The sequence below is a fragment of the Hyla sarda genome, chromosome 7, assembly GCF_029499605.1.
Source record: "Hyla sarda isolate aHylSar1 chromosome 7, aHylSar1.hap1, whole genome shotgun sequence".
NCBI lineage: Eukaryota > Metazoa > Chordata > Amphibia > Anura > Hylidae > Hyla > Hyla sarda.
Window position 1 is genome coordinate 226,155,610 of NC_079195.1, and position 16,644 is coordinate 226,172,253.

The window sequence follows — 16,644 nt, forward strand, 5'->3', positions numbered from 1 at the left end:
AGATGTCTAGGGGCGAAGTACCCCTTTAAACCACAAAAAAGTCACCCAGATCTGTGTTAACCATCAAATAACCAGAAGAATCTGGAAGCAGTGAAATGACTTGGGGAGGTCCCGGGACCGATACTGGTATCATCCCCAATACTGGACTTGTGCAAATGTTCCCTAAGAAATAACTTGTGCAGACCCTAAGAAATAAAAATAAAAATCCCTCTCATCTTCCCTCCGCACCTGCACTGAGGCCTCTTCGGAATATGATTCTTTTTATTTTCTTTTGGAGGGGAAACCAATGGGGGCATCTACCTAATAGGAGGTCCTCTACCTACCTGACTAACTACTGGGGTTTCTACCTAAAATGGAAGAATTTCCTTTATCTACCGGGGGCTTCTACCTAATACGGGGATTCTCTATATACAGGGTTTCTATCTTAAACAGGAGGGATTCCGACCTACCTATTTTCCAGAGCTTTCTACCTAATAGGACACTTTCTACCTAACTACAGGGGACATCAACGTGATAGTGTGGGATTCTCTACCTAACTTCTGGGGACTTCTATGAAATAGTGTGGGATTCCCTACCTAACTACTGATGACTTCTACGTAATAGTGTGGGATTCTCTACCTAACTACTGGGGGCTTTTACGTAATAGTGTGGGATTCTCTACCTAACTACTGGGGACTTCTACGTAATAGTGTGGGATTCCCTACCTAACTACTGGGGACTTCTACGTAATAGTGTGGGATTCCCTACCTAACTTCTGGGGACTTCTACGCAATAGTGTGGGATTCCCTACCTGACTACTGGGGACTTCTACATAATAGTGTGAGATTCCCTACCTAACTTCTGGGGGCCTCTATGCAATAGTGTGGGATTCCCTACCTAACTACCTGGGACTTCTACGTAATAGTGTGGGATTCCCTACCTAACTACTGGGGGCTTCTATGTAATAGTGTGGGATTCCCTACCTAACTACTGATGACTTCTACGTAATAGTGTGGGATTCTCTACCTAACTTCTGGGGGCTTTTACGTAATAGTGTGGGATTCTCTACCTAACTACTGGGGACTTCTACGTAATAGTGTGGGATTCCCTACCTAACTACTGGGGACTTCTACGTAATAGTGTGGGATTCCCTACCTAACTTCTGGGGACTTCTACGCAATAGTGTGGGATTCCCTACCTGACTACTGGGGACTTCTACATAATAGTGTGAGATTCCCTACCTAACTTCTGGGGGCCTCTATGCAATAGTGTGGGATTCCCTACCTAACTACCTGGGACTTCTACGTAATAGTGTGGGATTCCCTACCTAACTACTGGGGGCTTCTATGTAATAGTGTGGGATTCCCTACCTAACTACTGGGGGCTTCTACGTAATAGTGTGGGATTCCCTACCTAACTACTGGGGACTTCTACGTAATAGTGTGGGATTCCCTACCTGGCTACTGGGGACTTCTACATAATAGTGTGGGATTCCCTACCTGGCTACTGGGGACTTCTACGTAATAGTGTGGGATTCTCTACCTAACTTCTTTGGGCTTCTACGTAATAGTGTGGGATTCCCTATCTAACTTCTGGGGGCTTCTATGTAATAGTGTGGGATTCCCTACCTGACTTCTGGGGGCTTCTACGTAATAGTGTGGGATTCCCTACCTAACTTCCGGGGACTTCTACGTAATAATGTGGGATTCCCTACCTAACTACTGGGGGCTTTTACGTAATAGTGTGGGATTCCCTACCTACCGGTAATTACTGGGGGCTTCTACGTAATAGTGTGGGATTCCCTACCTAACTTCCGGGGACTTCTACGTAATAGTGTGGGATTCCCTACCTAACTACTGGGGGCTTTTACGTAATAGTGTGGGATTCCCTACCTACCGGTAATTACTGGGGGCTTCTACGTAATAGTGTGGGATTCCCTACCTAACTTCTGGGGGCTTCTACGTAATAGTGTAGGATTCCCTACCTAATTACTGGGGGCTTCTACGTAATAGTGTGGGATTCCCTACCTAACTACTGGGGACTTCTACGTAATAGTGTGGTATTCCCTACCTAACTACTGGGGACTTCTACGTAATAGTGTGGTATTCCCTACCTAGCTACTGAGGACTTCTACGTAATAGTGTGGGATTTCCTACCCAACTACTGGGGGCTTCTACATAATAGTGTGGGATTGCCTACCTAACCACTGGGGACTTCTACGTAATAGTGTGGGATTCCTTACCTAACTACTGAGGACTTCTACGTAATAGTGTGGGATTCCCTACCTAACTTCTGGGGGCTTCTATGTAATAGTGTGGGATTCCCTACCTGACTACTGAGGACTTCTACGTAATAGTGTGGGATTCCCTACCTAACTTCCGGGGACTTCTACGTAATAGTGTGGGATTCCCTACCTAACTACTGGGGGCTTTTACGTAATAGTGTGGGATTCCCTACCTAATTACTGGGGGCTTCTACGTAATAGTGTGGGATTCTCTACCTAACTTCTGGGGGCTTCTACGTAATAGTGTAGGATTCCCTACCTAATTACTGGGGGCTTCTACGTAATAGTGTGGGATTCCCTACTTAACTACTGGGGACTTCTACGTAATAGTGTGGTATTCCCTACCTAACTACTGGGGACTTCTACGTAATAGTGTGGGATTCCCTACCTAACTACTGGGGACTTCTAAGTAATAGTGTGGGATTCCTTACCTAACTACTGAGGACTTTTACGTAATAGTGTGGGATTCCCTACCTAACTACTGAGGACTTCTACGTAATAGTGTGGGATTCCCTACCTAACTTCTGGGGACTTCTACGTAATAGTGTGAGATTCCCTACCTAACTACTGGGGACTTCTACGTAATAGTGTGGGATTCCCTACCTAACTACTTGGGACTTCTACGTAATAGTGTGGTATTCCCTATCTAACTTCTGGGGACTTCTACATAACAGTGTGGGATTCCCGACCTAACTACTGGGGTCTTCTACGTAATAGTGTGGGATTCCCTACCTGACTACTGGGGTCTTCTACGTAATAGTGTGGGATTCCCTACCTGACTACTTGGGACTTCTACGTAATAGTGTGGGATTCCCTACCTGACTACTGGGGGGGCTTCTACGTAATAGTGTGGGATTCCCTACCTAACTACTGGGGGGCTTCTGTGTAATAGTGTGGGATTCCCTACCTAACTTCTTGGGGCTTCTACGTAATAGTGTGGGATTCCCTACCTAACTACTGGGGGGCTTCTACGTAATAGTGTGGGATTCCCTACCTAACTACTGGGGGGCTTCTGTGTAATAGTGTGGGATTCCCTACCTAACTTCTTGGGGCTTCTATGTAATAGTGTGGGATTCCCTACCTAACTACTGGGGGGCTTCTACGTAATAGTGTGGGATTCCCTACCTAACTACTGGGGATTTCTACGTAATAGTGTGGGATTCCTTACCTAACTACTGATGACTTCTACGTAATAGTGTGGGATTTCTTACCTAACTACTTGGGGCTTCTACGTAATAGTGTGGGATTCCCTACCTAACTTCTTGGGGCTTCTACGTAATAGTGTGGGATTCCCTACCTAACTACTGGGGGGCTTCTGTGTAATAGTGTGGGATTCCCTACCTAACTTCTTGGGGCTTCTACGTAATAGTGTGGGATTCCCTACCTAACTACTGGGGGGCTTCTACGTAATAGTGTGGGATTCCTTACCTAACTACTGATGACTTCTACGTAATAGTGTGGGATTCCCTACCTAACTACTGGGGACTTCTACGTAATAGTGTGGGATTCCTTACCTAACTACTGATGACTTCTACGTAATAGTGTGGGATTCCCTACCTAACTACTGGGGACTTCTACGTAATAGTGTGGGATTCCCTACCTAACTACTGATAACTTCTACGTAATAGTGTGGGATTCCCTACCTAACTTCTTGGGACTTCTATGTAATACTGTGGGATTCCCTACCTAACTACTGGGGACTTCTACGTAATAGTGTGGGATTCCCTACCTAACTACTGGGGGGCTTCTATGTAATAGTGTGGGATTCCCTACCTAACTACTGGGGGGCATATCTTGATTATATGTGTCAGTGAGGGCCTTATGTTCTTTGCTGTCACATGACATTACAACAACAAAAAAAATGTGTATTTCGGCTTATTAAAAATGGTACAGGGACCTGCCTAGTAACAATGTTGCAAAAAAAAAAAAACTATGGAGATTGTACTTGTGTTGCTCAGACACTGGAGCCAACTACTTCAAAAGTTGCAAAAAATAAAAATAAAAAAAAGGTATAAACTTAACCAGGAGTTCAAGATCCCTGCAGCGCCCCAACAGGAGAAATGAAGTATTACACAGCACTCACTGAAACCAATGGACTGCATGGACGTGCTAAGTCCTCCGAAGCAAGAAACATTATTTTCTCTAGCGCATTCTTGTGTGCCTTGAGTGCCTCCAGCTGTTGCAAAACTGCAACTCTTAACATGCCCGGACAGCCGTTAGCTGTCCCGGGATGTTGGGAGTTGTAGTTTTGCAACAGCTAGATAGCCCCAAGACTAATACAGAATCCAGGCCCTGCTATTGCAGTGCGACACTCAGCAGAACGCAGCGATGTCATTGATTATTGTGTTATCTCTGATTGTGACTCTTTGATCTATTTTATCTCCTTCCCGGTGACAAATTGGATTTATTTACCAAAGCTACAGAAAAACAGAGCAGGACCTCACCCTGCGCGGCGACACGAACAACCGAAGGTAAGTGGCTCTTGTATCAAGTACAATCATATCATAGTGTAATAATAAAGTAACACAACGATACAATAACACAGTGCGATAATAGAATAACACAACGATACAATGTCGCAGTGATATAATAGAAAAAAACAGTGATACAATGACACAGTGCGATAATAACACAGTGATACAATGACGCAGTGCGATTATAAAATAACACAGTGATACAATAACGCAGTGCGATAATAGAATAACACGATACAATGACACAGTGCAATAATAAAATAACAGTGATACAATGACGCAGTGCGATTATAGAATAGCACAGTGATACAATGGCGCAGTGTGATAATAGAATAACACAGTGATACAATGACGCAGTGCGATAATAACACAGTGATACAATGACGCAGTGCGATAATAGAATAACACAGTGATACAATGACACAGTGTGATAATAACACAGTGATACAATGACGCAGTGCAATAATAGAATAACACAGTGATACAATGACGCAGTGCGATAATAGAATAACACAGTGATACAATGACGCAGTGCAATAATAGAATAACACAGTGATACAATGACGCAGTGCGATAATAGAATAACACAGTGATACAATGACGCAGTGCGATAATAGAATAACACAGTGATACAATGACGCAGTGCGATAATAGAATAACACAGTGATACAATGACGCAGTGCGATAATAGAATAACACAGTGATACAATGACGCAGTGCGATAATAGAATAACACAGTGATACAATGACGCAGTGCGATAATAGAATAACACAGTGATACAATGACGCAGTGCGATAATAGAATAACACAGTGATACAATGACGCAGTGCGATAATAGAATAACACAGTGATACAATGAAGCAGTGCGATAATAGAAAAACACAGTGATACAATGACACAGTGCGATAATAGAATAACACAGTGATACAATGACGCAGTGCGATAATACAATAACACAGTGATACAATGATGCAGTGCAATAATAGAATAACACACTGATACAATGACACAGTGCGATAATAACACAGTGATACAATGATGCAGTGCGACAATAGAATAACACAGTGATACAATGACGCAGTGCGATAATAGAATAACAAAGTGATACAATGACGCAGTGCGATAATAAAATAACACAGTGATACAATGACACAGAGCGATAATAGAATAGCACAGTGATACAATGACGCAGTGCGATAATAGAATAACACAGTGATACAATGACGCAGTGCGATAATAGAATAACACAGTGATACAATGACGCAGTGTGATAATAGAATAGCACAACGATACAATGATGCAGTGCGATAATAGAATAACACAGTGATACAATGACGCAGTGCGATAATAACACAGTGATACAATGACGCAGTGCGATAATAAAATAACACAGTAATACAATGATGCAGTGCAATAATAGAATAACACAGTGATACAATGACGCAGTGCGATAATAGAATAACACAGTGATACAATGACGCAGTGCGATAATACAATAACACAGTGATACAATGACGCAGTGCGATAACAGAATAACACAGTGATACAATGACGCAGTGCAATAATAGAATAACACAGTGATACAATGACGCAGTGCGATAACAGAATAACACAGTGATACAATGACGCAGTGCAATAATAGAATAACACAGTGATACAATGACGCAGTGCGATAACAGAATAACACAGTGATACAATGATGCAGTGCAATAATAGAATAACACAGTGATACAATGACGCAGTGCGATAATAGAATAACACAGTGATACAATGACGCAGTGCAATAATAGAATAACACAGTGATACAATGACGCAGTGCGATAATAGAATAACACAGTGATACAATGACGCAGTGCAATAATAGAATAACACAGTGATACAATGACGCAGTGCGATAATAGAATAACACAGTGATACAATGACGCAGTGCGATAATAGAATAACACAGTGATACAATGACACAGTGCGATAATAGAATAACACAGTGATACAATGACGCAGTGCAATAATAGAATAACACAGTGATACAATGACGCAGTGCAATAATAGAATAACACAGTGATACAATGACACAGTGCGATAATAGAATAACACAGTGATACAATGACGCAGTGCGATAATAGAAAAACACAGTGATACAATGACGCAGTGCGATAATAGAATAACACAGTGATACAATGACGCAGTGCGATAATACAATAACACAGTGATACAATGACGCAGTGCAATAATAGAATAACACACTGATACAATGACACAGTGCGATAATAACACAGTGATACAATGATGCAGTGCGACAATAGAATAACACAGTGATACAATGACGCAGTGCGATAATAGAATAACACAGTGATACAATGACGCAGTGCGATAATAGAATAACACAGTGATACAATGACGCAGTGTGATAATAGAATAACACAACGATACAATGATGCAGTGCGATAATAGAATAACACAGTGATACAATGACGCAGTGCGATAATAACACAGTGATACAATGACGCAGTGCGATAATAAAATAACACAGTAATACAATGATGCAGTGCAATAATAGAATAACACAGTGATACAATGACGCAGTGCGATAATAGAATAACACAGTGATACAATGACGCAGTGCGATAATACAATAACACAGTGATACAATGACGCAGTGCGATAACAGAATAACACAGTGATACAATGACGCAGTGCGATAATAGAATAACACAGTGATACAATGATGCAGTGCGATAATAAAATAACACAGTGATACAATGACGCAGTGCGATAATAACACAGTGATACAATGATGCAGTGCAATAATAGAATAACACAGTGATACAATGACGCAGTGCGATAACAGAATAACACAGTGATACAATGATGCAGTGCAATAATAGAATAACACAGTGATACAATGACGCAGTGCGATAACAGAATAACACAGTGATACAATGACGCAGTGCGATAATAGAATAACACAGTGATACAATGACACAGTGCGATAATAAAATAACACAGTAATACAATGATGCAGTGCAATAATAGAATAACACAGTGATACAATGACGCAGTGCGATAATAGAATAACACAGTGATACAATGACGCAGTGCGATAATAAAATAACACAGTGATACAATGACGCAGTGCGATAATAGAATAACACAGTGATACAATGATGCAGTGCGATAATAGAATAACACAGTGATACAATGATGCAGTGCGATAATAGAATAACACAGTGATACAATGACGCAGTGCGATAATAGAATAACACAGTGATACAATGATGCAGTGCGATAATAGAATAACACAGTGATACAATGATGCAGTGCGATAATAGAATAACACAGTGATACAATGACACAGTGCAATAATAAAATAACACAGTGATACAATTCCCAGCCTGCCCAGACAGCTTTAGGCACATAATATACACAGTTGAAAACAGATGACAAGTCATCTTAGTAACTTTATGGACAATGGGTGAAAGGCAAATAATCCAGGTAAGTGTTTTCCAAACAGTAAGCCTCCAGCTGTTGCAAAACTACAACTCCCAGCATGCCCAGACAGCCTTAGGCACATAATATACACAGTAGACATAGCTGCCAAGTCATCTAAGTAACTTTATGGACAATGGGTGAAAGGCAGAGAATCTAGGTAAGTGTTTTCCGAACAGTAAGCCTCCAGCTGTTGCAAAACTACAACTTCCAGCATGCCCAGACAGCCTTAGGCACATAATATACACAGTTGAAAACAGATGACAAGTCATCTAAGTAACTTTATGGACAATGGGTGAAAGGCAAATAATCCAGGTAAGTGTTTTCCAAACAGTAAGCCTCCAGCTGTTGCAAAACTACAACTCCCAGCATGCCCAGACAGCTTTAGGCACATAATATACACAGTAGACATAGCTGCCAAGTCATCTAAGTAACTTTATGGACAATGGGTGAAAGGCAAATAATCCAGGTAAGTGTTTTCCAAACAGTAAGCCTCCAGCTGTTGGAAAACTACAACTCCCAGCATGCCCAGACAGCTTTAGGCACATAATATACACAGTAGACATAGCTGCCAAGTCATCTAAGTAACTTTATGGACAATGGGTGAAAGGCAAATAATCTAGGTAAGTGTTTTCCGAACAGTAAGCCTCCAGCTGTTGCAAAACTACAACTCCCAGCATGCCCGGACAGCCAACGGCTGTCCGGGCCTGCTGGAAGTTGTAGTTTTGCAACAGCTGGAGATGGGCTGCTTGGAGACCACTGTAGTATACACAGTATATTGGATTATATTCTAGCTCTATTGGTGGGGGCCCGGCCTGGGAATTGCTGACTCTTCAGGTGACAGGCTCATGACTTTGGTAACCTGACTGTGCATAGGTAATGGTGTATTTAATCCCCCTTGGTTTTCGTCTCTCGGAGGAGAACGCGCAGTCAAGTCTTGCTCGAAACAAGAAAGGAGCCTTGGGGTTACGCTATTAGGAAACACAAGCAACAAACAGAAGAACAATTACGGGAGGACACCGGGGACTGAGATTAAAGGTGCCAAACAGTCATTAGAGTGCAATGTTTTTTTCGGTCTCCCCCCCTTCTCCTCCAGAACATACACCGATGAACAAGACAACGAGAGCGCTGTCATAGAGGAATTCTCTTATCACATTGCTAAACACTTGCAGCGGCCGGAGGATAGAGGGGCTTTTGTTGCAGGTTATTCTCAAGGTCAAACACAGACAAGGACCTGCTGTTACCGCCTTTCAGCTCCTTCTAAGATCGGAGACGGCCAATGGATGTCTATTCTTTTGGCTTTAAAGTTAGAGTCCATCCAAACTTTACCCAAACTGAGAAAATGTAAAAAAAAAATTGGGGAAATCGGCCTACGCCACCCCTGAGGGCCGATGCTGATGGGCGCCAAGAGACAAAAACCGTCAAGATATTAGGTAAATACAGTGTATCTACAGCAAGGTGGTCAACGTGATAAAATGGATGCACGGCAATGGTTTAGATGGCGGCTTTTATGTTCGTCGCCCTACGGGGGGGCGGCAGCGGCCATGGGCGATATCGGTGTTCTCACATTCAGCATTGAAGAGAAGGGCGATACCAAAGAAAATACATTAACCTTTCTTGTATATTTGGAAGGAAAGAAATGGAAAGAAATTTGCAGAAAGACGGAATTCAGAAAGAGAATGGGAGATGAATCTCAGTCATTCACCTCAAGGCTTCTCGGGGCCATAACACAAAAAACAACAATAAACTTCAGATCTCCCAATCCGAGCCCCTGTGATCAGTAAAGATACAATGTAACACATCAGATCTACCAGCCTAAGCCCCTGTGATCAGTAAAGATACAATGTAACACATCAGATCTTCATCCTGAGTCACTAAAATCTATGCGGATACAATGTAACACACCAGATCTATCAAACTAAGCCCCTGTGATCAATGCGGATACAATGTAACACAACAGATCTCCATCCTGAGCCCCTGCGATCATTAAGGATACAATGTAACACATCAGATCTATCAACCTAAGCCCCTGCGATCAATGAGGATACAATCTCCATCCTGAGGCCCTTTGATGAATATCGATACAATGTAACACAACAGATCTCCAATCCTGAGTCACTAAAATCTATGAGGATACAATGTAACACACCAGATCTAGCAGCCTAAGCCTATGTGATCAGATATAACAAAACACATCAAATCTCTATCCCGAGCCCCTGTGATCAATGCGGATACAATGTAATACATCAGATCTAGTAGCCTATGTGATCAATCGGAAATAACAAAACACATCAGGTCTCCTATCCCCAGCCCCTGTGATCAAAGTAGAAACATAGAATGTGTCAGCAGATCAGAACCATTCGGCCCATCTAGTCTGCCCAATAATCTGAATCCTATCAATAGTCCCTGGCCCTATGTTATATGAAGGATAGCCTTATACCTATCTCTATCTTATATGAAGGATAGCCTTATACCTATCCCTATCTTATATGAAGGGTAGCCTTATACCTATCCCTATCTTATATGAAGGATAACCTTATACCTATCTCTATCTTATATGAAGGATAGCCTTATACCTTTCCCTATCTTATATGAAGGATACCTTATACCTATCTCTATCTTATATGAAGGATAGCCTTATACCTATCTCTATCTTATATGAAGGATAGCCTTATACCTATCCCTATCTTATATGAAGAATAGCCTTATGCCTATCCCTATCTTATATGAAGGATAGCCTTATGTCTATCTCTATCTTATATGAAGGATAGCCTTATGCCTATCCCTATCTTATATGAAGAATAGCCTTATACCTATCCCTATCTTATATGAAGGATAGCCTTATACCTATCTCTATCTTATATGAAGAATAGCCTTATGTTTATCCCTATCTTATATGAAGGATAGCCTTATACCTATCCCTATCTTATATGAAGGATAGCCTTATACCTATCCCGATCTTATATGAATGATAGCATTATGTCTATCCCTATCTTATATGAAGGACAGCCTCATGTCTATCCCTATCTTATATGAAGAATAGCCTTAAGTCTATCCCTATCTTATATGAAGGATCACCTTATACCTATCCCTATCTTAATTGAGGATAGCCTTATACCTATCTCTATATTATATGAAGGATAACCTTATACCTACCCCTATCTTATATGAAGGATAGCCTTATACCTATCTCTATCTTATATGAAGGATAGCCTTATGCCTACCCCTATCTTATATGAAGGATAGCCTTATGCTTATCCCATACATGCTTAAACTCCTTCACTGTATTTGCCGCGACCACTTCTGCAGGAAGACTATTCCATGCATCCACTACTCTCTCAATAAAGTAATACTCAATAAGGATACAATGTAACACATCAGACCTCCTATCCCGAGTCCCAATGATCAATAAGGATATAACATAACACACTGTTTCCCAATCAGGGTGCCTCCAGCTGTTGCAAAGCTACAACTCCCAGCCTGCTGGGAGTTGTAGTTTTGCAACAGCTGGAGGCCCCTGGTTGGGAAACAGTGACATAACACATCAGATCTCCAATCCTGAGTCACTAAGATCTATGAGGATACAATGTAACACAACAGATCTCCATCCTGAGCCCCTGTGATCAATAAAGAGGCAAGGAAGGTGCCAGATTTAATAGGCACTGTAACGGGCACCACTAGGGTTGTCCCCCCACATCTCATGCTCATAGCTGTCCAGGCATGCTGAGTGTTGTGGTTTTGTAACAACTGGGGGTAACCTGGATGATAAACACTGTACTAGACACACAAAAAATAATTAAACGCAACAAATTAAACTTTTCCACAAAAGGAAGGACTGTCAACCACAGCGCCTCCAGTGGCCATTTCATAGCACTGCAAGGTATTAATACTTATATTTATTGATACTTAGTTAACGTTATTAGCGGCAGCGCTCATCACATGATTTTACACATCGGGGAGCGTTATGCCGCCATGTCGTTGCCTTCCTGAATATGTAGCAGTTCTGGATGCGTTGCTGGTCGCTCAATGGTAAATTGTGATGTTGAATAAACATTGATTAAGAAGCTCAAAAAAATGTCATTGTTCGGAGGATCCCATTCTGCCGAATAATTTCCATTTTAATGATACATACACTGAGGCCCTCGGAGGAGGATTGCCCGGCGCAGATGATTGGCGGTACAGAGCGCGGCAGCTGGTTCCCCCAGCTGTATCCGTCATCCTGCGCCCAGAGTACAATCCAGGATAAAACCTGTTTTCTGTTCCGTGCGCTCGGTATTCGCGCGTCCCCTCCGAGCAGCATCATTTAGGGTATTGAGACGACCACATACCATTATAGCAGGAAAGCCATGTGTTTAGGATCCCGACTGACGCGTTCTCCTTGTGTATACATTGTCGTCTACTGTGCGGAGGGCGAACACGGAGGACGGGAGGGAGAACCCTTTGTGTCCAGAACGTTCTGTGTTTATAAATAATATCAATGAGATCTGTTACTTTAGGCAAATAAAGCTCCGTCCATTGTCCCAGAACAGGGGGCGAGTATGGTGAACGGGGGTATGACGAAGACTAAAAACATTATGAAGTTACCGATGACCCCGGGTGACACTGACGGGAATGTAACAATGCGACAAGGTGACGAAATCCTCTAAGGCTTCTGTGGTTAATGAAGATCTGACACTCCTCATTCTTAAGAGGTGATTAAACCAAATGGCGCTAATCACAATAATAAAGAATATTCACATTCATAGCCGGTTATGTTCACTATACAATCCCCTCTCTATTCATACAGAACGTATTGTACTTCAGAGCTGCGCTCACAAATCTCGCGGTAATCATTGTTTGTCCAGTGTCTGCACAGAGCATGACTGATGATTTACATTTCAGCAGAATAGTGAGTGCAGCTCTGGAGTATAATACAGGATATAACTCAGGATCAGTACAGGATAAGTAATGTAATGTATGTACACAGTGACCTCACCAGCAGAATAGTGAGTGCAGCTCTGGGGTATAATACAGGATATAACTCAGGATCAGTACAGGATAAGTAATGTAATGTATGTACACAGTGACCTCACCAGCAGAATAGTGAGTACAGTTCTGGAGTATAATACAGGATATAACTCAGGATCAGTACAGGATAAGTAATGTAATGTATGTACACAGTGACCTCACCAGCAGAATAGTGAGTACAGCTCTGGAGTATAATACAGGATATAACTCAGGATCAGTACAGGATAAGTAATGTAATGTATGTACACAGTGACCTCACCAGCAGAATAGTGAGTACAGCTCTGGGGTATAATACAGGATATAACTCAGGATCAGTACAGGATCAGTAATGTAATGTATGTACACAGTGACCTCACCAGCAGAATAGTGAGTACAGCTCTGGAGTATAATACAGGATATAACTCCGGATCAGTACAGGATAAGTAATGTAATGTATGTACACAGTGATCTCACCAGCAGAATAGTGAGTACAGCTCTGGAGTATAATACAGGATATAACTCAGGATCAGTACAGGATAAGTAATGTAATGTATGTACACAGTGACCTCACCAGCAGAATAGTGAGTTCAGCTCTGGAGTATAATACAGGATATAACTCAGGATCAGTACAGGATAAGTAATGTAATGTATGTACACAGTGACCCCCACCAGCAGAATAGTGAGTACAGCTCTGGGGTATAATACAGGATATAACTCAGGATCAGTACAGGATAAGTAATGTAATGTATGTACACAGTGACCCCCACCAGCAGAATAGTGAGTACAGCTCTGGGGTATAATACAGGATATAACTCAGGATCAGTACAGGATAAGTAATGTAATGTATGTACACAGTGATCTCACCAGCAGAATAGTGAGTACAGCTCTGGAGTATAATACAGGATATAACTCAGGATCAGTACAGGATAAGTGATGTAATGTATGTACACAGTGATCTCACCAGCAGAATAGTGAGTACAGCTCTGGAGTATAATACAGGATATAACTCAGGATCAGTACAGGATAAGTGATGTAATGTATGTACACAGTGACCTCACCAGCAGAATAGTGAGTACAGCTCTGGAGTATAATACAGGATATAACTCAGGATCAGTACAGGATAAGTAATGTAATGTATGTACACAGTGACCTCGCCAGCAGAATAGTGAGTACAGCTCTGGAGTATAATACAGGATATAACTCAGGATCAGTACAGGATAAGTAATGTAATGTATGTACACAGTGATCTCACCAGCAGAATAGTGAGTACAGCTCTGGAGTATAATACAGGATATAACTCAGGATCAGTACAGGATAAGTAATGTAATGTATGTACACAGTGACCTCACCAGCAGAATAGTGAGTACAGCTCTGGAGTATAATACAGGATATAACTCAGGATCAGTACAGGATAAGTGACCCCACCAGCAGAATAGTGAGTGCAGCCCTGGAGTATAATACAGTTCAGGACAGGATATGTAATGTACATTTTGGATGAACAGATGTAACAGGAGTTCTGCAAATAGACGGCTAAAATGTCCAACCATATAGTGGAGCGGCCTTATATTTCGGCCATACCCCTGCTGTTCCCTGTCTCCTTCTGTCCCCCGCAGACTATCGCAGCTGTCCTCTCTCACTCTCTTTTTTGTGTCTCCCATAACACATTTCCTATTGTGAAGTTTTTGCACAACCAGAAGGCCGTCAGTTCGGGGGTCTATTGTGGGGGCCGCCCGTCCAGGAGGCAGTTATGAAGTCACATGACTCGACAGTAATCGCTGCGAGGCGGCCGGAAGGCTCCAACTGAGTGGAAAACATCATATTGTTTTAATGGTTTCTTATTAAGGGAAAATAATGAAGACCGGTCTCTATTAAACAACTGTAAGTGAACGAAGCGGCTCGTCTGTCACGTAACGTCCCCCCCCCCCCCCCTCGCACAACCGCACCGGCACAGATTCACACTTTTACAGATTTGACAGAACTTTTTTTTCTATTTGATGATATATTGTAGGTTAATGTTACATTTCTTATATATCCCTCAAGAACTCAACTCCCAGCCATGGGCATCAGATGTGGGGTGAACACCCTAATGGTGCCCACTACAGTGCCCAAAGAACCTGTCACCTTAAATCCCCATTGTTCTGTAGCAATGTTCTCCAACTAGGGTGCCTTCAGCTGTTGCAAAACTACAACTCCCAGCATGCCCGGACAGCTAAAGGCCGCATCAAAACCAGGACGCAGGATCAAATGAAAACTTTCTCCCCACCTGGTTCTGTAAATCCAGAAGGAAATGATCTGCGGCCGCAAAAACTACAACACTGCCAGGTAATAGGAGGATGGTAACTGCAACAATATGGCCGCATTGTAACATAACTATATAGAACTAGTGAGAGAAAGAGTGAGGAGGCACAGAGATAGATAGATAGATAGATAGATAGATATGAGATAGATAGATAGATAGATAGATATGAGATAGTTAGATAGATAGATATGAGATAAATAGATAGATAGATATGAGACAGATAGATAGATATGAGATAGATAGATAGATATGAGATAGATAGATAGATATGAGATAGATAGATAGATATGAGATAGATAGATAGATAGATATGAGATAGATAGATATGAGATAAATAGATAGATAGATATGAGATAGATAGATATGAGACAGATAGATAGATATGAGATAGATATGAGATAGATAGATAGATATGAGATAGATAGATATGAGATAGATAGATAGATAGATAGATAGATATGAGACAGATAGATAGATAGATAGATAGATATGAGATAGATAGATAGATATGAGGTAGATATGAGATAGATAGATATGGGATATATGAGATAGATATGAGATAGATAGATAGATATGAGATAGATAGTTAGATATAAGACAGATAGATAGATATGAGATAGATAGATGAGATAGATAGATAGATATGAGATAGATAGATATGAGATAGATAGATATGAGATAGATAGATATGAGATAGATAGATATGAGATAGATAGATAGATATGAGATAGATAGATAGATAGATATATAGATATGAGATAGATAGATAGATAGATATGAGATAGATAGATAGATAGATAGATATGAGATAGATAGATATGAGATAGATAGATATGAGATAGATAGATATGAGATAGATAGATATGAAATAGATAGATAGATATGAGATAGATAGATAGATAGATATGAGATAGATAGATATGAGATAGATAGATATGAGATAGATAGATATGAGATAGATAGATATGAGATAGATAGATATGAGATAGATAGATAGATATGAGATAGATAGATAGATATGAGATAGATAGATAGATATGAGATAGATATGAGATAGATATCCTACAGTATATACCACATGCTCCACCATCCCATACAGACACAGTTGCACATATATACTTTCCCTATAGGAAGA

At 41.2% G+C, this 16,644-nt stretch overlaps 1 protein-coding gene across 16 annotated transcripts in view; it reads right to left on the reverse strand.

The window, feature by feature from the left end:
• NFIA (nuclear factor I A) overlaps positions 1–16,644 on the reverse strand; it is a 581,540-nt gene that overhangs the window by 331,460 nt on the left and 233,436 nt on the right. The gene's annotated exons all lie outside the window — the stretch shown is intronic.